Consider the following 26,348-nt stretch of genomic DNA (forward strand, 5'->3'; position numbering starts at 1 on the left):
AAAAGCCATTGAATTATACACTTTACATGGGTTAATTGTATAGTATATCTCAATAAATTTGTTTAAGGTTAGTTTGAGGCTAAAAAAAATAATAATAAATAAATAAATAATAAAAATAAATCCACTTTTTTCCCTTTGTTATGAAAGTAGCACATATTCATTGCAAAAATTCAAATAAAGAGAAAACCACCCATATATATTCATGTATTTTCTTTAATTGAACATACAGCCCCTTTTACATGTGTGAGTATTTGATTAAGGCCAGGAAATCACTACTTTAAGCATTCCTAATGATTCCAACCCAACTTCCAATTGTACTGTCATTCAGTTCTGCTCTCCTAAAACTTTTAACCAATTTCCTTAAAAAAAAAAAAAAAAATTAAGGGGCACCTGTGTGATGCAGATAGTTAAGCATCAGGCTTTTGGTTTGGGCTCAGGGATATTATCATAATATCACATAATATCATAATATCACAGGGATTGAGCTCCATGTAGGACTCCACGCTCAGCCCAGAATCAGCTTCAGATTCTTTCTCCCTCTCCTTTCCTCTCTGCTGCTCTCCACTCATTTTCTCTCTCTCCCTCTCTCACAAATAAATAAATAAATAACAAGATTTAAGACAATATTTAAATGATAAAGAAAATAATCTGTGGTATAATTTTGTGTCCTTGACAAACTGAATTTATATAATATGGGAAAATGTGTGTTATTTAGTTAATATATAATCCCCTCATTCATTTAACAAAAATTTTATGGTGTTAGTATTCATATGTGGAAGTAGAGATTGTAGAAATTCAAGGGACTTTTACAATCCTCTTGGGCCCTTACTACGTTCCAGGATTCTTTCAAACATTACTGTACATTGTTTTTTATTTATCAAATAAGGATACCAAGCTCTGAGATGTTACATATGGTATTTAACAGCACACAACCAGTAAGTAACAGAGTTGAGAATCATACCAAATGTCTGATTCCAAAATCCCTCTTTATTTTTCTACATTTTCCATCCTAAACAGAAATCAGAAGATTTAACTTCTTCCCTTTATTTATTTATTTATTGATGTTAATCTGCTATCTACTCTTAACTGACTGCACATTCATGAGATATAGATATAAGGCATTTAGCCTCAGTTTCCAGAAGCAGTGTTGTGATGAGAACACCTGGGTTTTATAAAAATTTCTTGGAGGATATAGCTTTTAGTGCTGATTCTCAACCATCCATTTCTGTTTCAACTATGTTTACCATTTTATTTCCTAAGGTCCAATAAAGTATTATATTTGAAAAAAGAACTTTTGCATTCACTAATCATGCCAACTCTTCAAGGCCCAGTTAATTGCTACCACAGTGAATGTGTTCTAATCATCTTGGATAGATGCAGACAACCTCTGCTCTGAGACATCTAAGACTTAATTTTTGAAGCATTTGCCATGATCTTGCTAACAACTTAGAGCACTTTGATTCATGTGTAGATAGATATTCCTTAAAGATATAGTACTTTACCTATTTTCTATCAGCCATAAATATGACTGCCATAAAAATGACAATCTAAAAATATTACTTAAGTGAACAAATGAATGATCACAAAAGTCTCTCACAGCTCTGAAACTTCAAATATATTGATCTAACTCTTAAACTAGTAATTATTGTTCACCAGAGCAAATCTGAGGCTTTCTAGTAAATACATGTTTTTTTTTTAAACTGTATAATTATGTATTTCTTTGAATTCAGACCTTAACTACATAATTAAGAAAATCATAAGTTCAGGAAAATTTAAAAAACTATGTAAAATACCTTATTTTTCATCTTTAGTCCTTGCTTCTGATGGACAAAAAGTAATGTTAAAGAAAAGGAAGTGAATCAATCTATTCTAATGGTCTTCACGTAAATGATGTTGAGATACATACATGGCATATATTACAAAAAATTCTTCAGATTAATTATATTTTATCAGTGCTTTTCCATTTTGCTTCTCAATGGATATACTTTATACTGATACTTGCATCTATGTCTAAGTATATATATATATATATGTGTCTGTATGTGAAAAAAAAAATATATATACATTTACATGTGTGAACATGTGTGTGCAGGGGTACAACATATTTATGAGGCAGGTCCACAAAGCTATTTCTGATAAGACAGGGGGAAAATTAGGTGGCTGAATTTATCTAGTCTCTGTGGTTATATTTAGGTTTTCCTGTGTCAACAGGTATCTCTTGTTTCTTCCTCAGTAACTGTTCTGCTGATGGCCATCAGTGATAGCCATGGAGAAAGTCATTACTTGCTCTACATAGTATTTCACCTGACTTACACAAATGGGTTCAAAAGGGCTCCTTGTAAAATTTTCAGGGCTTCTGTTCACAAGTGTTAAGGAAGTTGTTTCAAAGTCTTAAAAAGTTCAGATGTGTGTGGAGTGAGGGTGGTCATCAGCCAATGATGTTTGATTCATGTTCTCGGGGTCAGATCCTCATGTCTTATCCTTTTTATTTTCACTTCACTTTTGGTCATCATTTTCCTTAACCTCACTCACCCGTCTGTTTTTTGTACTCTTTATCCTGCAGCCCACCCACCTTCCTTATGAAAGAAATCCATTTCTGAGTCCTTTTTATAACTCAAAATTTCCAGATTTCTTATGAGTTATTCTTTCTCTCTTTTCTACCAAATTTGATCTCACTTGGTAGAAAGAGGGTTCTGTGCTGTAGATATCTACTAAATTTATTACCCATATATGAAAGTTGGTCCCCAAAATACATGTGGATAGAAGCATTCTGGGTAGCTTTCACTCTGGTCTCAAATAGCATTATTGAAATATCTGAAATTCAAAACACCTCACCATAGGATTATTAATCTGTTTCTGGACACTATTTCTTTATGTGAGAAATCTATACACATATTCATTCAACTAATTTTTATTGAAATCCTACTATATACCAAACACTGTTCTAAGTTCTGGAGGTCATATCATGGGAAAAAAATGCATTTGGATGCCATTTGGAGGGCTTATAAATAAGAAATTTATATATTAATAAAAAATCATAAAAATATTTGTTGAATTGCAGCTCTGATAATTATGATGAAGAGAAATATATGCCAAGAGGATAGATAATATAGGATTTGAGTAAAGGATGTCAAAGGATTTCCCTAAGGAAATACAGATTGAGCTGGATTCTATTCACATATTAGATTCAACCTTCTTGATGTACAATGTTTAGAAATTGTCTAGGCTAGAGGAGAAGGAAGAGATTTCTAGAACAAAAAACAAAAAACAGAAACAAAAACCAACCAAACACTCCCTTTGGCAAGAGTGAGCGAAAACATTGTGCAGGAATGATAGAAGTCCAGTCAATTAGAATAAGCAAGGTGCAATGTAGTGTGATGTAATGATGGAGAGTTAGGTGGTGATTATGGGGTGCTGAAAATCATTTCAAGGAATTTTGTCCTGACTCTAAAAGGGGGGGAGCAGTCTTCAAACCTTTAAACTACAGTGGGCATAGAGATTTGCATTTCACAAGATAACTAGTTCCATTAGAAAAGGGCAAGGTTATTAAGAAGAAGACACTGAAAATATTGAAAGTCAAGGAGACCAAGTGAAGATGTGTGAATGGGAAAATCGCATGATTAAAGTGTTGTTCAAGTTTATTTCAGTGTGGGATTCCCCCCACCTCCTTTGTCATTATCTTCTAAAAATCAAATCTGGGGGAACATGGCTAATTAGAATTCTAAGCAAGTCAGGTATTAGTTAATTGGGTTTTTACTGTACTGACACCATCAATTTTCAATGCTTTTAATGAAATAGAACATGGTGTTTGGAATTCAGATGTGTCTATTGTATTTCGAAGTGTAATCATCTTCAGTTTCTCCACAGATTGCCATCTGTAAAGCTTGTAAAAATGTTATTGCAAAAATAGCCAATGATTTGTGTATCATTGGTTATCTTTTTTTCCCATGGAGAAAATTTTAGCCCATTTTTTTAATAAATAAGGAAATGAAACTAAGGAGAAAAAATAGAGACAAAGAGCCCTCCCTCAATGAGTGGTAGAGCACTAAGAGCCATAATACATGTTCAATACAAGTTTATTTAAAAAATGTTTCTGATATCTTAATTAATTATCATTATATTATAAAGTATTCTGTAATTTTCTACAAGACAATATTTAGCAATAAAAACAGAAATAGACTGGGATGATGGGACAGATATTCATAGTTATTTTTATTTAGCTTCACAGTTTGAAGCTATCTGAATATGAAAGACAGATAAACCTTTTTCCTCCAGTAAGATGTGAGATAAAATGAAATCAAATAGAAACTCTAAAACTTGCTTTTAGCTTAACTGGAGCTCAAATCTGTCACTGAAAATTCACAGCTAGAAATGTTTTTTTTTTCTTCAATTAAGACAACTGGGACAATACTATATAAATAAACTTAAGTCAGCATACAGTTGTTCTACTTAAGAGCTTAGGTTGGGTTGTTAATTACCGAGTACTGGAAAATTAATACTGAATACCATCTGTCCAGGAAGGTTAAATACAACTCCATCTGGACACAGAGAGATGGATTTGAGAGTAACTAAGAGTTACTTCTAATCATGAAAATCACTTCTAATTTTATGAATGTCTTTCCTTGTTGTCAGACAGTAAATATCATTTATACTGCCTGAAATTGTCACAAAAAGAAACTTTGCCATTTATTATTAAGTCAGCGTTTACATATTTTTTTTCCCTCCTTCATATTTCCTGTACTGTAGTTTTACTATACTTTGATTACTCTTCCTAGATAGAGAAACTGAATCTTGGAAAAAATTTTGTAATTTTTCTCCAAAAGTTGTTAGAGTAAGCAGCTAGTTAGGCATTAACCTGAAGCCTGGATGCCAGAAAAGTGAGAGTAATAGCATGCCACCAGAATAGCTAGAGATGTATTCTGACACCACTTCAAAAGCGAAGCTACAGGTAGCTGAATCAAACCAGACAGAGAAGTCTAGAGACTCTGACCAAGTAAGGAAGTCATGAAATCCTACTCCCCAGAAATTGCCTCCCCAAGTAATACATATTCCATTCCTTAGTTAACAACTGTTAATAAAAGATAGGGACCCAAACCCTGGGCACACAGCTAGCCCCTGCGCTTGTTCACTTTCACATCTCAAGAGTGTACTCTCATTTTATTCAACTTTCCCAGCTGAGTGACTTAGCCTTTGTATCTGGTCTGTCCTTGAATTCTTTCTTGTGATGAGACTAAAAAGAATGAATTCTGCCTATGACATCAACTCTTCCCTGGTTCTCTAGCCTGCAGGCCAGCACTGGCAGGTTTTGAATTTGCCAATCCCAGAATCACGTGAGCCAATTCCTTTAAATAAATCTTTCTGCCCATCTGTGTGTCTGTCTGTCTCTGTCTCTTTCTATATAGATAGATAGATAGATAATTTGCAATACAATTATATTCTCTGTATATATAAATACACTATTTTTATAATTGATTTATTTTATAAATATATATGTATGTGTGTATATACATATTCATATTATAAATTATATAGATAGATAGATAGATGATATAGATATATAGATATAGATAGATATAGATATAGATATATTTCCTATTGGTTCCATTTTTTTGGTAAATCCTAACACAAAGACCATGTGTTGTTGGTCTTTGGTCTTAAGTTGACATACTTGTTCCAGTTGACAGTTGACATACTTGTTCCAATACTTTGTGTGACTGGCATTTTCTTTTGCTCTCAAATATATCTTAGTATGTTTGATAAATTGGACGAATGAGTATGGAATATAAGAAATGTGTAAATTAGGGCACCTGGGTGGCTCAGTTGATTAAGCATCTGACTCTTGATTTTTGCTCAGGTCATGATCAGGGCCATGAGATAGAACCCTGTGTCAAGCTCCATGCTCAGTGTGGAGTATGCTGTCCCTCCCTGCCTTTGCATGGTAGAGACCATCTCTCCCTCTTTCTCTAGAAACAAACAAATAAAGAAACAAATAAACAAAATGTACCAATGATGTCATCCTTTTTCTGGTTGTGTAATATTCATATATATATATATAAATATACATGTATATTCATGAATATTCATATAATACATGTATATATATGAATATACATAAATATAGGTATATATATATATATATATATATATATGACACATATTCTTTGTCTGTTCATCTATTGTTAGACACTAGACAATTGGTTTGTCTCCATACCTTGGCTATTGTAAATAATCCTGTGATAAAAATAAGGGTGCATATATCTTCTAGAATTAGTATTTTCTAATAAACACTGAGTTTCAGTTATACTCAAATTAAAAATATTTTTAAAGAAATGTGTCAATAAGATGGAATATTTCAGTTTAGACACTGTAATGGGAGTGTGGGGATGGTGGTTATAAGGGAGATGAATAAAACAAGTCACAGTTTTTATTTTTGCTTAATCTTTGAGTATATGCCTTTTTTTTTCTCCACCACAATAAGAAATAGAAGAGCAGGAAATAGATTAAGATTTAGTTTGGGACACATTGATGTGATTATAGAACTTTTAGGGGAGATGTCCAGGAGGTACTAGGTAAATGGGGGAAATCAAATGTGAGATATATTTGGAGATCATTAGTTTATAACTGACAATTAATTATAGTTAAATTAAGTGAGTCCATCTATAAAGATATATACAGTGAAGAGAATAAGAGGTAAAGAACATGGCTAATGGGAAACACCAAGATTTAAATATAAATAGAGCCAGGGATATCCTGAAGGACTTTACAAGTTTCCAGAAATGAGAAAAACCAGAAGTGAATTTTTGTCTCATAAACCTAGAAAATGGAACATTTCATCAAATAGGCAGACCTTTAAACTTCAGTAGTCTCAAGCAGAAATGGAAGCCATATTTGACTATGTAGCCCCATGAGAGAAGGAATTATGTTTACAGGAAGGATGAATGTGATGTTAATTAAAGATCTAGGATGATCAATAGTCCACGTTTGCCTGTGACTGAGAAGTTTTCCAGGGTACAGGACTTTCAGTGTTAAATTAAGAATAGCTCCAGGCAAATAGCAATTGTTGATCTTCTACAGAAGTGCCTTTGCATGTGCATGAAAGTGGATACTTTTGAAGGAGAAGAAATAATCAGAAAAATGCTGTACTTGCTTCTCCCTCCCTTCCCTCATCATCCTCATCTCTCTGTTTATACATAATGAAAGAATGAAATATCTCCAGTAAGTCAATATGTTTGTAAGGACATTGGTATCCTTAAGGGATAGAAAACAAAAATTATTTAAAACTAAGAGAAGAGAACATTCAGTGAATATGCTGATGCCATGTAATTTTGTGTTGGTTTTGTTTTCAACAGTGTACTGATGTTCCAGATGGCAGAGTGGAATGGGTTGCCAAGAAGGCCTGCAGTGAGAGATTAAATCAGAGGGGAAGAAATACAGAGCAAAGAGGTGAGCATGGAGTAGAAACAAGTGACAGCAATGACTTGCATTTATGGGATGACAGACCTGAGGGATATTAATACTGGTTGCTAGAGTTGAACTGTGTATCTCAATTATCATGTGATGGTAGTTATGTCAACTAAGAGAGAGGAACCCACGCTAGGAATCAAAGCTTGATTATATTTTTTGTTTCAAATACAGAAAAAAATGTTGTGGTTTTGCTAGAGTTTTAAATAGAGCATTTGTTAAAAGACAGGAAAACAAATATTACTGTCCAACAAATAAGCAAAGAAAACAAACAGAAACAGGCAACTCTGTTTTATATCTTGGCAAAGCTCAATTTTTGCTTAGGGTTTGACCTTAGTACAATTCAGTATCTAGTAACATTTTACACTTGTATAAGAATATGAGGGTTTGTGCTCATGTACTGCATTACTTAGAATTTTTCAGGATGCAGAAACATATTTAAGCTAATATATTTAGGAAAACATTGTAAGGATGCATGGGGAAGTAAAGAAGACAAGGAAGTCTATCAATAGTGGTACAGTCATGCCACAAGAAATTGAAATGCCATTCTAGATAAAAACTAAATTGAATGAATCACAATTGCGGTGACTCAGTCAGTTTCTGTTCCACTTACAGCTCTTTTCTCCCCTATACCATAGTTTCTATTTAACCATGGGTTTTGTTTGTTACCACTTCACTTTATTGCCATTAGTCAGCATCTTACTGCTGTTTGCTGAGTTTCTCTCTATTTTTCACATTCACACTTCTACCAAAAAGTCTTATGCCATGTAATTTTGTGTTGTTTTATATATTCTCCAGTGTAAGGGAGTTCTTTATAACAAAGGTTTTTAATCAAACAACTTCATAGCAACAGAAAAATCTAATTGCCTAGTCCAAAAAAATATGCCAAGTGAGGCAGAGTGATAAAATTCAAACTATGATTAAGCTATAGCACTAAAAAGAGTTAAAACTTATAGTTTAAGAAGAAATCTACTAAGTTACTATGTGGTATCACATGAGTAATACAGCTTTTATCTGTATATTTTGGTACATTTGTGTCAATCATTTAGCTCAAATTTGAATCTGCTTAGGACATGGCTTATATCTTCCACTTTTGCCTTGTGTTTAGACAAGAAAATCTAATTAAGAATTCTTTTTTTTTCTTACCTCAATGAGGCCAATGCTACAAATTCAATATAATCTCTTCTTTCATCTGTGTTTAATTTCTTACACTTATAAATCTATACTCATACTCTCTTGATAATAAAGATAGCAGAATTGCATGTGTGCGAGCTCTAGGGATGCCACCCCAAAATATTCCACAATGGCATGATAATTATTTTAATTTAAAATTACTTAAGAGGGGCACCTGGGTGACTCTGTGGGTTAAAGCCTCTGCCTTTGGCTCAGGTCAGGATCTCAGGGTCCTGGGATTGAGCCCCACAACAGACTCTCTGCTGAGCAGGGAGCCTGCTTCCTCCTCTCTCTCTCTCTCTCTCTGCCTGCCTCTCTGCCTACTTGTGATCCCTATCTGTCAAAATAAAAAATAAATAAATAAATAAAATTAAAAAAAATAAAAGATAAAATTACTTAAGAAATAGCCAGTACAAAAACATTGATCCTCTTTTGTCATCTGAAAGCAAAAAATTCTCCAATGTAAAATGTATCCTCCCTGTACCAGGAGGTAAAGAGACATCCTTATCATGAAAGATAGGAAATTCAGGGCCAATGAAGCCTATATAAACAAACTTTGTCGCTTTCACTAATTTATTATCCCTCAAATTGTGTTTAGAATTCTATACTAATTGAAGGTCCTAAACATAAGGATTTGTTGTTGTTGTTGTTATTCTGTCAATTTCTCACAAATTTATATTTCTTTTTCTAAAACTCATAAAAGTTTCATGCCTTTGTTGCCTCTTTGGTCTCAATTTTATTACTGGTTCTCCATACTCCTATTCTTTTTTTTTTTTTTTTCCTCTTCTGTTAACCTGTCTTACATCAATATAATTCTTAGACCAGCTAGAAGAATTCTGAAGAGCAGGGGAAGTTTTTCCTCCCCAGCACATGTGAGATACATAATTATTATAGCAAAGATATCACACAGAAACTTTTCTGCCATATTTTCTTTAAACTGCACAAGCAAGTCAATTCCAACAGTTACTTTTTTTCAAAGCTCTGCTGGTGCTATGAAGAACAAATCATTCAGAGAAATGGAGAAATGAAAGAAATAAAAAATTATATATGATAGGCCATCCTCTATTAATTTTATGTGTGCAGTGTATGAATTTAACTAGAGATTGGTAGCAAAATCAAATCCTTTATTTGCAGGACATTTTTTTCTAGTAAATCATATACAAAGATGAATTTATGAGACATAGTACCAAAGAAAACATGTCAGAATAGTAAAAAATAATTACTTTCATTCAATTTTTAGCAAAGCTGATTAAAAGCAATGATTTATTAAAATTGACCATTAATTAATTGGAAAGAGATGCAATTAGCAAAATTAAAATTGAACTTTATTTATAGATTAGTTTTGTTTTCTCAGTTTTCAGTTGGTCCTCATAACCTCATTTGGACAAACATGGCAAAAAATAAGAATGAAAATATTAGAGACTAAAATCCTATTTTTGTTCCATTATTGGATCTCTACCATATTAGTTAGGGTTTTCCAGATAAATAGAACTAAGAGGAACTATGGATGTGAATATAGCATATTTAATATGTAAATAACATAACATATGAACAATTGACTCATTCAGTTATAGAAGCTAGAAAGTTTCATGATCTGCCGTCTGCAAGATGTCAACCCATAAAAGACAGTGGTATAATTTGAGTCCAAGTCTGAAAGTCTGAGAACCAGGGGAGGGGGAGCTGATGGTGTAAATACCAGTTCAAAGGCATATGATGGATGACTAATTTCAAGCAGGGAGGGAGGAAGAAAAAGGGGTGAATTCATCTTTTCCTTGCATTTTGTTTATTCAGTCTAATAGATTAGATGATGTCATTCACACTGGTGAAGACAATCTACTTTACTCAGTTCAATGATTCAAATGACAAGCCCATCCAGAAACACACAGATATACCACAGACATAATACTTTATGGGTTATCTGGGCAATCCTTAACACATAAAATTAACAATCACATTATTTTTATTTGTGAGGCAATTCAGGCCAGAAAGGAAAATTTACGTAGTGAAGTATATCAGATCATGTATTAGCTATTGGAACAGAAAACCATTTACACAGCTTGAGCAAATAGATTGTTTTTGCTCACATAACAAAAAGTGTAAAGCAAGTCATCTCTTGGATTGATTTCAGGACTCAGTCATCAGAGCTGATAACTCATTGCTTCTGTTAATTACAACCATCTTCAGCAAGAAGAATGTGAAGGTAAGATACACCTATTTCAAGAAAGTGCAGAGAAATTTCTAGGAAAACAGAAGCAAACTTCATTTACCATCTTTTGGCCAATAGTATCCACAAGTAGCCAAAATATAGCCAAAGAAACAAATTTGGGAACAGATATGGGTGTAGCTAACCAAAAGTGTCTGCTGTAATTCAAGCAGATGACATGTTTTTCTGGAAGAACTAAAAATAAGGATCAATTGTCTCTCTCCAGTGATGCAATGATCATGTTACAACTGATAGTACCACTAGGTCAACGTTCACCTCTAAGAGTCAATGCTGGAGAAATTAACATGCCCAAACAACATCAGAAAAGTGGAATAAAACATAAGGGATGAAGCAGCAAAATCCATATTTCAGAATTTCTTAAGGAATTTCAGTGAAAGTAGATAATAAGTTGTCCCCTCCTTTAAGAAAATAAGAGAAATTACTATATAATGTTTTGACCAAAATTAAAACAACATAAATTCCACAAGAAACGGTGCATGGACATATAGCACTTTCTTGACTTTCTTTTGGAGATTTTCTTTTATAAAGCTCTAAAGAGATTCCTGTGGCATACCACCAGTCTTAAGTGCAGGATATCACAATCACTAGTTCTGTTACCCAACAGAAAAAGGACTACTATAGCTTCAATTTATTGATCATCTCCTCTCCTGTAGGAATACATATCATCTTAATTAATACTCATGTATTGGCATTAGTATTTCTATTTAAAAATTAGAAGAAGAAATCCAAAGAAATTAATTAATACAACTATATTAGTGAAGCTAGAATTCTTTTAGTGGTAAAATCCAGGAAGGTCTTATTCAAGAGGCAATGGTGTTTTCACTTTATCTTCACTTAGAGGAAAGGATACCTGACACCAAGCAGTAAACCTCAGAGACTTCAACATATTTTGTTACATCTTTATAATAAATCACACCTTTTGAATGTTATTTAACACATTTGGAACATTTGAAGTGTGGAGGAGAAAAGAGGCTATAAATGCCAAATTAAAGCAATTAATCATTTCCAAATAAAAGATACTATAAAGCATCATTTTAGTAAATTAAATAATCAGTACTAAAAGGCAGACTAAAATGTTGAACTCTATGATAAAAAATTCCAACCTTCAAAATTTATCTTTCAAAATTTCTACCAATTACATGAATTTTTTACAATCCATTTTCTGCCTGCTTAATTTTCCATTCATTACATTATCCTTTTTTTGAGAAAAAATATGTCTATCCTAATCTGCATACACATCAAATATTTGTTTTCCCATCTTTCATGTTGTTATAATCCATTTTCTCTTGTATAGTCACAGTTCAATAATTTTGCTATTTTTTCCACTTCTTTTCAACCCACTAGAACTTTCATTTGCTTGACATAGTACTTAGTAGAAGTTCTCAGATGTTAAGGTCTTTGGAAGCTTCCTCAGTTTTAAGAAGTGCAAAGTGCTATGAATGTCTACTCTTCTATAATAAATAATATCACTTAAAAAATAAATGGCAGTCATAATTTGAAAGAAAGCCTTTAAGTTGTCATTCCATATCTTCTCACTGATACATTGTATAATTAGGAGTTCCTAAGTGCAATTCTTCAAAGAAAAGCTGGAAACAGAGTTCATATATTTGTCATTGAGTAATACATAGCATATCCAGCTCCCCTGTGGTTAAAAATTAGTCTGTTCTTCTATTTTAAAAACTCCAATAAGCACAAGACAACAGACATTTGTTGAAACAAATGTGATCTCTGCATGATTCATCCCTTCAAGGAGGCTTGACCTGTCTATTGTGGAACATTTATAAAAGACTGTTTCACCAGGGGAAATTCATTATTTTATCCGTGTTACCTGAATTCTCTATTGAATTTGAGTGGAAAACAAAACAAATGGAAAGAACTCAAGCAGTTTTTCAGTCAGATGAGAAAATGGTATTCATGGAGCCCTACCCATACATATATGACTTTCCTCATAGGTCAGTTATTTAATTATGATTCAAAATTACAGAGTCAATCTAGCAGAAGAAACTTAATGAGTACATTTTTAAAAAAATGGTTTTTCTTCTAATCCAACCATGGGTAACTGTCTCAGATGCATGTTTTTAGATATTGTTGAGTACTACTATTTCCATACATTAGTGGGAGCTGGGAGAGGTATGCTAAGATAGTAAATAAATAATTGAATAGTTAAATAAAATAATTGAATAAAATAATTCAAAGTAGACTTGGACTCACCCACATGATGTTATGCCAGAGTATCCCTTGAAGTACCAGCTCTAAAGTGCCTACATTAACCCTTTATTTAAATGTTAAATCTCTGTTTGTTTCCCAAAGAGTTTTAGAAGGGAGGAAGGGTCGGGGGATGGATGATCCTGGTGATAGGTATTAAGGAGGGCACAGATTGTATAGAGCACTGAGTGTTATATGCAAACAATGAATCATGGAACACTACATCAAAAACTAATGATGGAATGTATGCTGACTAACATAAACAATAAAAAATAAATAAATAAATGCCAAAACTCCAACCTTGAGTAAAAGCTATATGCAACATCAAAGCCAATTGCTGTAAGACTTTACTCCAAGACTTTGGAAAATACATGTTCCTATCTGCCATCTATTCCTTTTATTTTGTCTTACTTATTGTTTTCTTAATTCTCTATTAAAAGTTCTCCCTGTTCTTTACAAAGTACGCTTGAAGTGCTCAAAGCCTATAAGTTACTTATTTGCCTCATAACTTCAACAAAAGAGACAATAAAAGATTAAAGGGCTATAACTATACATCTATCTATTAATATCTTTATTATACAGATGTTAAAAATAGTTACATATTTGAATAGTTACATTATTGTCCTATGAAGTAAGAAAGTAAAACTTGGCAAACCTAAAGGGAAAATTGTTATTATTCTCATATATATAATATATAATAGAATATAATCTCTAATATAAATAATAATATATTACATATTTTCTAATACAAAGAACAACTAAGTATAAGTATATATAGCATGCATTTTTGTAAGTAATATATAGCATGTGTTGTTTACTTAGAAGAATTCTAATAAAACATATAGTTAAGAATGTTCTAAGTTTGGAACCATATCACAAAATATCATCACTTAGATAAAAATTAGAACACATCACTTTTTATTAATTGGGTTATATCTTTGAATGGGAAATTGGACTTTAACATGCTTTGTAATTTCTTCTATTTTGGAGTTGTAAAAGAAAACATGTATTGGACAAGTTAAACAGGCGAAGAGGATTTTGTTCAAAATTATTGCAACAGGTGTCAAGATTATCATATAATAGAAATGAGACTAAACTTTACTTTAAAAAAAGACAGAAGAATTTTTAAGTTCTGGGATAGTTTTGCAGAAAACTAGTAGAAGGCAGTAGTGAGGAGGTGAGTCAATGTTTTCAGAACATCTGTATTTGCTCATTGATACTCATAGAAGTTAGACTCTTACCCTCCCACAGTCACTGAAATACAAGGACCCCATGTTTCTTGATTATATTTCAAAAGGATGACTCCTACTTCACCAAGGAAGATATTCATGGGTTGTAAATCTCAAAGACATTAGAAGATTTGTTTACCTCAAAATGGCAGAGAACTTAAATTGCAAATTTTTTAAAGTAAATGGTTTAAAAGATGGGAGATTAGGGGCCCATAATCAGGGAGAAACCTATCTCAAGTCGATGAGAAGGATAAGGCTTGCTATCATTGTTAGAGTTAATGTGGGAGGGAATACTGCATTTTATAAAGTCATCCTTCTCTGAATTTGAACTGGACATAAATTCATGTGTGGCATTGCCAAAACACAGACCATAATAAGAGTCAAAGAGAAGATGAAGTCTAGTTAGTCTCCTCTTTTATACAATCTGTATTTAGAAACCACTGTTTTTCCCATACCCTCATACTATCCCTCTGAATTAGATAGTATATGTATACAGAAGTCTGTGGTTCCTTTTAGCTCCACATGACTACCTGAAAAACTCTACAAATTTTAAAAAAGGAGTGAAAGAGAAAATGATCTGAATGTATATATAAAATGCCTTTTATTGGGATAATGTTGTAACCAGAGAAGTCAATTTCCTTGAAACAGTTTACAACTGTCATTTGGAATAAAACCTGGAAGAATTTAGAGGGAAATGATTCTCATTTGGTCCTAATTATCTCTCTTTTAATTAAAGCTTTTCAATGTTCACTTAGTGGAATATACTGAGATATCACAATAGCAACATAGAATTTCTCAATTTTATAACTGGAAGAGAAGTTAGAGGGTATCAGGTCCAAGCAGTTCATTTTAAAGGTGAAATAACTAAGATAAAACAATTTGTCCAGGGCGCCTGGGTGGCTCAGTGGGTTAAGCCACTGCCTTTGGCTCAGGTCATGATCCCAGGGTCCTGTGATTGAGTCCTGCATCGGGCTCTCTGCTCAGCAGGGAGCCTTCTTCCCTTCCCCTCTCTCTGCCTGCCTCTCTGCCTACTTGTGATCTCTCTCTGTCAAATAAATAAATAAAATCTTAAAAAAAAATTTGTTCATTGGGTATATCTCTTACTCCCTTACACACATGAACACACACACACATGCATACCACATAATAGCATGAAAAGTGGTGGGATACTCTCTTTCTAAATTTCATATCTCTAAATTTTATTATAATGCTATATTCCATCAAGGTTGGTTAACATGATATTATGATTCTTATGATTTATGATTACACACTACTTAGGGCTATCATACTATATTTTGCATTATGATAAATATTGATGAAAATATCCCCTACATTCTTTTAATTAAAGGTTAATTGAATTTTAAAATTATTCCTCAGTTATCAAAACTTATTTTATATGGAAAGAATAGAATTCCTAGTTGATTTCATTGTCATTCAGGTACAAGTGAGCTTTGTGACCTGGCCAATGAGAAAAAGCATTCATAAACTGTTCATTATCAAATAGGCTTATAATAAATCCATGTATTTCTTCCTTAATGAATTTTTTAATCAGCTCTGATTTAAAATTTTAAGAGACAAGAAAGTCTTTTTAAGTCCCTTTACAGAGACTGTTCATATTTTTAAGAACTATTAAACACTTAGTAACTCTGTTTTAGATTTTGTATATGTAACTGAGCCATATTTTCATGATTAAACAAACATTATGCCCCAATATTAATGTACCTTCAAATTCATATGTTGAAATCTTAACTCCCAACATAATGGTATTAGGTGAGACCTATGGAAAATAATTTGGTCATGAGGGTGCAGCCCTCATAAATGGGATCAGTGTTCTTATAAGAAAAGACAGATTATGGTTCAAAACAGCTTTTCTTTATTGATTTTCTGTCTAGGTGTTCTACTATTAAAGTTGGGTATTAAAGTCTCATGTTCTTTGCATAACTGTCAATTTCTCCCTTCATATCTGTCAATTTTTGTTTTAAATATTGAAACCAACATGAATCTTAACATATGTAAAACTTTCCATCCAACAACAGAATATACATTCTTCTCAAGTGCACATGCAGTATTCTCTAGGATAGATTGCATGTTAGGTAACAAAACAAGACTTAGCCAATTTAAAAAGATTTAAGAAAGAATTTAAAATAACTTTAAGTGTCTTTTCTGACCACAATGGAACAGAATTATAAGTCATTAATGGTAAGAAAATGGACATTTCACAAGTGTGTGGAAATTAAACACCACATTCTTGAATAACCATTGATCAAGGAGGAGATCAAAAAGGAAGTCTTACAATGAACCTTTTTTTGTTTGTTTATTTTTTGTTTATTTTATTTTATTTTTTCAGTGTTCCAAGATTCATTGTTTATGCACCACACCCAGTGCTCCATGCAATACATGCCCTCCTTAATACCAACCACCAGGCTCACCCTTCCCCCAAACCCCCTCCCCTCCAAAACCTTCAGTTTCTCAGAGTCCACAGTCTCTTATGCCTTGTCTCCCCCTCTGATTTCCCCCAATTCATTATTCCTTTCCTTCTCTAATGTCCTCCACGTTATTCCTTATGCTCCACAAGTAGGTGAAACCATGTGATAATTGACTCTTTGCTTGACTTATTTCACTCAACATAATCTCCTCCAGACCCATCCATGTTAATACAAAAGTTGGGTATTCATCCTTTCTGATGGAGGCATAATAATCCATTGTATATATGGACCATATCTTCTTTATCCATTCATCCACTGAAGGGATTCTTGGTTCTTTCCACAGTTTGACGACTGTAACCATTGTTGCTATGAACATTGGGGTACAGATGGCCCTTCTTTTCACTACATCTATATATTTAGGGTAAATACCCAATAGTGCAATTGTAGGGCTTTTCGGTAGCTCTATTTTTAATTTCTTGAGAAATCTCCATACTGCTTTCCAAACTGGCTGCACCAACTTGCATTCCCATGAATGGTGTAAGAAGGCTTCCCTTTCTCCACATCTTCTCCAACACTTGTTGTTTATTTTTGTTCTGTCTTATTAATTTTGGCCATTCTAACTTGTGTAAGGTGCTATCTCAATGTGGTTTTCATTTGAATCTTCCTGATGGTTAATGATGATGAACATTTTTTTCATGTGTCTGTTAGTCATTTGTATGTCTTCCTTTGGAGAAGTGTCTGTTCATGTTTTCTGCCCATTTTTTGACATGATTATCTGTTATGTGCATGTTGAGTTTGAAGAGTTCTTTATAGATCTTGAATATCAGTCCTTTGTCTGTAGTGTCATTTTTGAATATCTATAAGGTATCTTGAGATAAAAACACAACATATCAAAATTTACAGGATGCAGCAAAATCAGTTCTAAGAGGTAAGCTTATAGAAATAAATGCCTATACTAAAAAAGAATAAAAACTCAAATAAATAATTTAACTTTATACCTTGAGAAATTTTTTTTAAAAAGACAACAAACTAAGTCACAAAAGGAAATAATAAAGAATAGAGCAGAGATGAATCAAATAGAGAGGAAAAACATAATAGAAAAAGTTAATAAAATTAAGGGGTTTTTTGTTTGTTTGTTTGTTTTTTTCTAAATAACAAAAAAATCTCCACAACCTTCACTGGACTAAGAAAGAAGAAAAGACTCAAAAAATAAGAAATGAAAGAGGAAACATAACAATGGATGCCTCAGAAATATAAAGAATTATAAGAGACTGTTATGAATAATTATTTGCCAGCAAATTTAATAACCCGGAAAAAATGAATGAATTCCTAGAAACATACAACCTACCAAGACTTAATCATGAAATATAGAAATCCTGAACAGACCAATATCAAATAGATTGAGCAATTAATAAAACAAAACAAAACAAAAAAACCTCCAACAAAGAAAACCCCAGGACCAGATGGGGCCACAGGAAGGAGGAGCAGAGGGAGAGGGAGGAGCAGCACACCTGCTGAACAGGGAGCCTAAGGTGGGGCTTGATCCTGGATCCTGAGATCATGACCTGAGTGGAAGGCAGACACTTAACTGACTAAGGCACCCAGGTGACCCAATATACTAATCCTTCTTAAACTCTTCCAAAATAAAAAAATAGAAAGATTCCCAAATTCATTTTATAGGGACAGCATCACCCTTATACAAAAGCCAGACAAATACACCAGACAAATACACCAGAAGAAGGGGCACCTGGGTGGCTCAGTGGATTAAAGCCTCTGCCTTTGGCTCGGGTTATGATCCCAGAGTCCTGGGATCAAGCCCCGCATCAGGCTATCTGCTCAGCAGGGAGCCTGCTTCCTCCTCTCTCTCTGCCTGCTTCTCTGCCTACTTGTGATCTCCCTCTGACAAATAAATCAATCTTAAAAAATATATATATATACCAGAAGAAAAGAAAACTATAGGTCAATTTCCTTGATTAACATAAACGCAAAAATTCTCATCAATATATTAACAAACCAAATTCAACAGCACATTAAGAGATCATATACCAGGGTGCCTGGGTGGCTCAGTGGGTTAAGCCTCTGCCTTTGGCTCAGGCCATGATCTTAGGGTGCTGGGATTGAACCCTGCATTGGGCCCTCTGCTCAGCAGGGAGTCTGCTTCCTCCTCTCTCTCTGCCTACTTGTGATCTCTGTCAAATAAATAAATACAAATCTTTGCGGGGGTGGGGGGGATCATATACCATCACCAAGTTGGATTTATTCCTGGATCCAAAGATAGTTCCACATACACTAAATAATCATCTCAACAGACAGAGAAAAAGTGATTGACAAAATTCAATACTCATTCATGATGAAACTCTCAGTAAAATAATTGTGGAAGGAACTCATCTTAACATGATAAAGAGCATGTATAAAAAGCCCAAGCTAACATCACAATCAATGGGGGGTAAATTGAAAGTTTTCCCCTAAGATCCAGTGCATGTCTACATGCACACATACACACGCACACATACACAAATCCAAATCAGAAAAGAAGAAGTTAACTATCTCTGTTTGGAGATGACATAATCATATATGAAGAGAATTCTTAAGATGAACCAAAAACCTTTTAGAATATGTAAACAAATTCAGAAAATTTGTAGAATACAAAATTAAATATAAAATTTAGTCACAATTACATACACAGAAAGCAAACTATCTGAAAAGGAAGTTGAGAACATAATTCTATTCATAATAAAATAAACAACAACTAATTTAGGAATAAATTTAACCAAGAGGTAAAAACGTGCTCACTGAAAATAAGGTTAATGAAAGAAATTAAGGAAGGCACAGATAAAGGGAAAGACTGCCTGTGTCCATGGATTTAGAGAATTAATATTGTTAAAATTTCCATAACATGTAAATGAATGTACAGATTCAGTGCAATCTATCAAAATTCCCATGGTATTCTTTGTAGAAATAGGAAAAAAAAACTATCTTAAAATGCGTATGGAACCATAAAAGACCTTTAATAGCCAAAACAATCTTGAGTAAGAAGAACAAAGCAGGAGGCATTACACTTCTTAATTTCAAAATTACAAAGTTGCAAAATCAAAACTGTATGGCATTGACATAAAAACAGACACATGTACTGCTAGAGCACAATAGAGAGACAAAAAATAAATCCACACATCTATGGTCAACTTATCCTTGCCAAATGTGCCAAAAATACACAATGGGGGAAAAGACAGACTCTTTAATAAATAATATTGGGAAAATATATCCATATGCAGAAGAATTAAATTGGACTTTTATCTCCTAAGACCTGAAACTGTAAAACTACTAGAAGAAAATGTAGGAAAATGTTTCCTGACATTGGTCTGGGCAATGACTTTTTGGATATGACCCCAAAAGAATAGGCAAAAGCAAACAAGACAAATAGGATTGCAGCAAACTAAAAAGCTTCCTCATAACAAACAACAGGGTGAAAAGCAACCTAGAGAATGGAAGAATGTAAATTGGTACAACTGCAAAGGAAAACAATATGAAGGATACTCAAAAATTAAAAATTGAAGCACTGTAAATCCAGCAATCTCACCTGGGTATATATCTGAAAGAAATGAAATCAGTGTGTGAAATTACAGTGTATATAATTGTGTGTGGGGGTGTGTGTGGTTGTGTAGATATATATACATATAAAAAAACGGGAAATATTTGTCAAAGGCCACAAATTTAGGCAAGTTAGTACGATAAGTAAATTCTAGAGATCTAAGTATTGGCATGACTATACTGCCATGTTAACATTACTGTTTAACAATATATTATTATACTTGAAATTTTCTAAGAAAGTAGATCTTAGTTGTTATTACCACCAAAAGAAAAAAAAAAAAAGAAAGAAAAGAAAAGAAAAAAAGAAAAAGAAGAAAGAAGGGAAAAATAGAAGCTATATAAAGTGAGAGATATGTGAATTAGCTTTATTATGGTGATTATTTTACAATGTATATGTATATCAAAACATCAGGTTGTGTACTTTAAATAGACAAAATTTTGATTTGTCCACTAGACCTCAATAAAGCTGGAAAAATAAGCTATTGCCATCTTCAAAAAAAAAAAAAAAGGAAAAAGACAGAGAGACAAAAGAACTTGTTCTCTCTCTGCTCTCTGCATGTGAGAAAATAGCCACTTGCAAAGCAGAAAGTGGATCTCCACTAGATACTGGATCTGACAGCATCTTTGACTCCCCAACCTCCAGAACTATAAAAAATAAATGTTTGCTGTTTAAGCTACTCAGTCTATGGTAATTTGTTATAGTAGTCCAAACTGGTAAGTCGACAGCTAAAACTCAGTTATGAAGTATCTATAATAAATTATTTAAAAGTAGTCAGATAAGTTACATGAGCAATGATTACCTTCCACATTATATTATTTTTCTAAAATTGGATATCTGTTCAAAGCAAATATTGTATAATATGTTTAAACAGTTTAATGATTAAGAAGCATCAACAACAATCAGCTTCCCTCTATGCTATGCCAAAATACACTTAGCATAAGTTTCCTCATTAATTCTCTTTTCCAAACAAATTATTGACATTTCCTTTTTTTTTAATTTTAAGATTTAGATAGATTAGTGTTTTGTTTTGTTTGTAGGTTAGTTTTAAAACAATGTTCTTGTGAAAGAAAAAATAGTTCTTGGTCAACATAACACAAACTTGAACATTATATTTATCCTGAACTATAGCAAAATAAAACATTTTAATTCTGTACTCAGATATTAATTTTAGATTAGTCTTACCAATTTAGAAATATAAAAAGGTATAGTTGATTGTGTTTCTTCTAGAAGTTTTGTTCATACAATTCAGGCCATTTAATACTGCTTCTAGGTGTTAAAAATCACTAAAACTTGCAATTCATAAAAAATTAGTGCTCAAAATTTCATATTGGCTACAATAACTAAATTTTCAATATTCTGTATATTAATACTTTTTCCCCAAAGGAATGCTTACTTTTTTAAATCATTTCATCATCAACATACATAAATAAGACCTAAAAGGCAATTTGATCCTGTCATAACATTTTGATTAAAGTAGAAATTTGTGCAACCTCAATTCTTTTGTGAAGCAATTTTGAAAAATATCAAGAGATTGTAATTACTTTGAGAATATAAAATACATATAAAAACATATAAGTAGAAAACTGAAAAGGGGATAACATCTATATATATGAACAAATTCTATGTGTTATTTTTCATATGATATTTACAAAAACATCCACATATTCAGTTATAAGGGGTTGATAAAGTATACTTCATCAAAGCAACAGACTATTTTGCAACCACAAAAATATGTTTGTAAAGTTTTAATAAAATGTAGGGAATTATTTACACAAGAATTAAAAGATGGAAAATTTTTAAATTCCCCAAATAGTAACAAGAGTTGATTTTGAGTTGAGGGATTGTGAGGAAGTATTTCTTTTTGAACCCTTTTTTTGCATTGCCAGATTTTTGCTGGTCATGATCTAAGAAGGATTTTAAAACACAATAATTGTTAAATTAGAGTATTTTAAAATTACTCTTCTATAAAAATGCAATGTAACTGGACACATCGGAATCTATCTTTACAACAGAACCCTTATGTCAAGAGGAACTGAAGTTAGACAGTCAAAATTCATTCTGTCTCCAATACTTACTAGTAATGAGAACTGAAGCCATGCATTGTTCATCTCCAAGCCTCCATTTATTTGTTTAAATATTTGGATAAGTACTATAATGCCTATTTATTTGTTTGTTTTTACAATAACTAAATTTTATTTTATTTTTTCAAATTTTTATTTAAATCCTTGTTAGTTAATATATAGTGTAATATTGGTTTCAGGAGTAGAATTTAGTGATTCGTCACTACATGGAACACCCAATGTGCATCACAAGTGCTTCCTTTCTACCTCACTCATTTAATCCATCCGCCACCCACTTCCAACAACCCTCACTTGGTTCTCTGTAGTTAAAAGTCTCTTATGGTTTATTTCTCTCTCTCTCTCTTTTTTCTCCTTTCTCCTAGGTTCATCTGTTTTGTTTCTTGATCTCCATGTATCAGTGAAATCATACAGTATTTATCATTCTCTGACAATACCTAACTTTTAAAAAAGTTAAGGTGAGGAAAATTAAAATTGGAGTAAGAAATATTAGGAATATAACAGTGATACTCATTAAATTCAAGTCATTATTATCACTCTTAGATGGAAAATAGAAATAGGTAATTATTCATAGAATGTGTATAGGATATTTTTTCCGATATGGAGTATATGAATTGCTAATATAAATGCTTAGTTTTTCATATCATTGGTGTTGATAACATAAATCCTGGTTTCCTATATTATGGCTGATAAAAATGGAAAGGAAAATGTAGATGAAACTCTTTTTTACCATAGGTAATGAAGCTGATTTGTCCTGAGAGAAATATTTTAAATATAAAATTATGAAATACTAGTAATGATCACACCATATGGAAATGACTTCTATGACAATTTTGAAGATTTTGGTTTATATAAATTTATATTTACATAGTTTAGATTGTCAAATATGGCAATTTCATACACATACTTATGTGAATGTGTGTACACACATACATTAAGAGAGTGATTGTATAGCGTTCATTTACAACATACTGTCCTTCATTCATGAAAATATCTTAATAATCATCTAAGAAAGATCCTTTTCCTTTTTAAAAAAAAAATTTATGGATAATACAATATCAAACAACCATGAAGCCACCACCACCAGAATATTTACAAACTTATAATGACTCACAAGTTCTCTCCTTCTGTCTTCCTTCCTACTACCACTTGTAGTTTTTGGTTCCACGCTTTCATTTTCATAGTTAAATTTAGATGTCACATTAAGCAGAGAATGATAGGGCAAATAGTGTTGCACTGTATGGCAATATTATTCACTTCAACTGCTGCTTAGTATTTCTCAGCATAACTTTTACCCCTATATCTTCATCCAGTCTCTTGCCAATTGTCTTTTTATGTATTTGCTTGTTTGTTTATTTATTTATTTATTTTGAAAACGTGAGCACAGGAGAGAGAGAACTGGGGGAGTCACAGAGGGAGAGGGAGAGAGAGAATCTTAAGCAGGCTCCACACCCAGCACAGAGCCTGGGTGCAGTCTCAAGATCCTGAAATCAAAGCTGACTCAATATCAAGGGTTGAATGCTTAACTGACTGAGCCACCCAGGTGCCCCCCAACTGTTTTTTTATGTTGCCATTACTTTTTTTGATGTTCAAAGATATGCTGTTCTAAATATTCATGTACATTCATGTACATAGTGTATATTCAATTCTATACATTGCTATATCAATTACTATTTACTTATTTTAATGCTATTTCCTGACTTCAAAATAATCCATGATATGAATTTGCAAATAATTTAATTAAAGTATCATCTTATTTTGAGCTGAGGGGATTTAGAGCAGATTTCTCCTGTCAATGATAGAAGTTATAAATAAGCAAGTGGAGGTGAGGGGAGCAAAAGTATGGTTTGGATAGAATTAGAGATATCAGTATGGGCTCATGTTTATATTAATTTATAGATAGATGATGAGTACATAGATAGATGATAGACTACTCACATATTCAGTGTGTACACTAATACATGTAAAATGGTTTTAGAATTGAGAAAACGTTACCATTTACCATTAGGAACAGATTTATGAACCTGAGTGCAGTATTAAGACTGAGTTCCTTCTGTCTTTAATTTTATGGTATCAAGTCAAAGCATTGTTTTCCAAAGTTACTTAGATCAGCTACTTTGGCTTTTCCTTCAGGAAGGTTATAATATACATTTATAATATAGTTATACTTTTTGTTACAGTATACATTCCATCCTGTGATTACCTGGCATGTTGGTTGACTTTTGAAAAAATTTGCACACGGTACAAAAAGTTGACTTTTTGTTTTGGTCCATTTTATGGATTTTTGACAAATGTGTAAAGTAGAACATCCACTAATAATACTACACGGAAGAGTTTTATCACCTCAAAAATCTTTTTGTGATTCCTTTATACTCAAACTTTCCCTCTCTTCCAACCACTGACAATCATTGATTCGTTTTCTGTCCCTATTATTTTACCTTTTTCAGAATGGCAAATTAATGACATGTAGTCTTTTGAGTCTAACTTCTTTGACCAAGCAAAATGTATTTAAGAGTAATCTGTCTATTTGAGTCAATCAGTGTTTCAATCTTTGTTGTTTTTGCTGTCTGTGTTTGTTTCATTTTTTTTTTCTTTTAAGGATGGTTGACAAGTAGCCTACTGTATGAGCCATATATATATATATATATATATATATATATATATATATTTTTTTTTTTTTAATTCATCCATTAAAGGACATCTTCATTATTTTCAATTTGGGTAACTATGAATAGAGCTGCCATAAACATCCATACAAATATTTTTATGTAAACCTTAAATTTCTGAGTCACTTCACTCAAGAATTAGGAGTGAAACAGCTATAATGTGTGGTAAGTATGTGTTTAAATTTATAAAAAACTACCATACTGGTTTTCAAACTGAATGTACCATTTGCCATTCCACTAAGGGCTTCTTTTGCTCATGACATTTTTCAGAATTAACATTTTCCATTTTTTTAAATTGAGCATTTTAGCAATTGTGTAGTGATTGTATTTATCTAAAGACGAATGATGTTGATTATATGTCACTCATATATCTACATTGACTCATATAGTGACTGTATAGGTATTTTGTGGGTTTTCTTATTTTTAATTTTTTATAGTTGAGTTTTATTTGGAAATATTTTCTCCTACTTTGTGGCCTATTGTTTCATTTAACAGTATCTTTTTTTTTGTTTGTTTGTTTTGGTTTTTTTTTGTAGAGAAAAATTGTTCAGCTTGGGTAAAGTCTAAGTTACTAATTTTTCTTTTTGTGAATTGTACTTTTGATATTTATATGAAAACCTGTTATCAAAGCCATTCTTACACAGATTTCCCATTAACATGTTCTCAAATATGTTTCATAGTTTCGTCTTTATATTTAGGCCGATGATCCATAGGCTTAATTTATATATGCAAAGCATATGTCAAAGATCTCATTTTGCATTGGGAAATCCAATTGTTTCTGTGCCTTTTGTTAACAACATCATCTTTTCTTTAATGAATTAAAAGAAAATGATCCCTGTGTATCTTTACCACAAATCTGTTCATATATTTGTACAGATCTATTTCTTATATTGCTATTCTCTTTCATTATTCTATGTGGGCTTTTCTTTAATTTAGTGTGTTGTCTGCATAGATGAAATGTTTTTATTAGGTTTTTACTGCATTTTTAGCTTTTGAGAATCCCTGCAAGCCTTTGCTACTCACGGATGGGTTTCTGCCTAGACTCGTTCCTCACTGAGTGGTAGCTTCTTACTTGGTACTTGATCCACCCTGATGGATTTGAGTGAGCTCTTCATGTTCTGGGTTGAGCCTCAGTCTTTTGTGAGATTTGTGTGCCCCAGACCTTGTGCTTGAGACATTCTCTGAATTCCTGCCATTCTCTTTGTTTAGCAAACACACAGCTCATATTTGTGATGAATTTTGAGTAGGAAAGGGTTCCTTGTATTTCCTCAAATAGTAGCAGATGCCTAGTCTGTAT

Source organism: Mustela lutreola, chromosome 4 (assembly GCF_030435805.1).
Source record: "Mustela lutreola isolate mMusLut2 chromosome 4, mMusLut2.pri, whole genome shotgun sequence".
NCBI lineage: Eukaryota > Metazoa > Chordata > Mammalia > Carnivora > Mustelidae > Mustela > Mustela lutreola.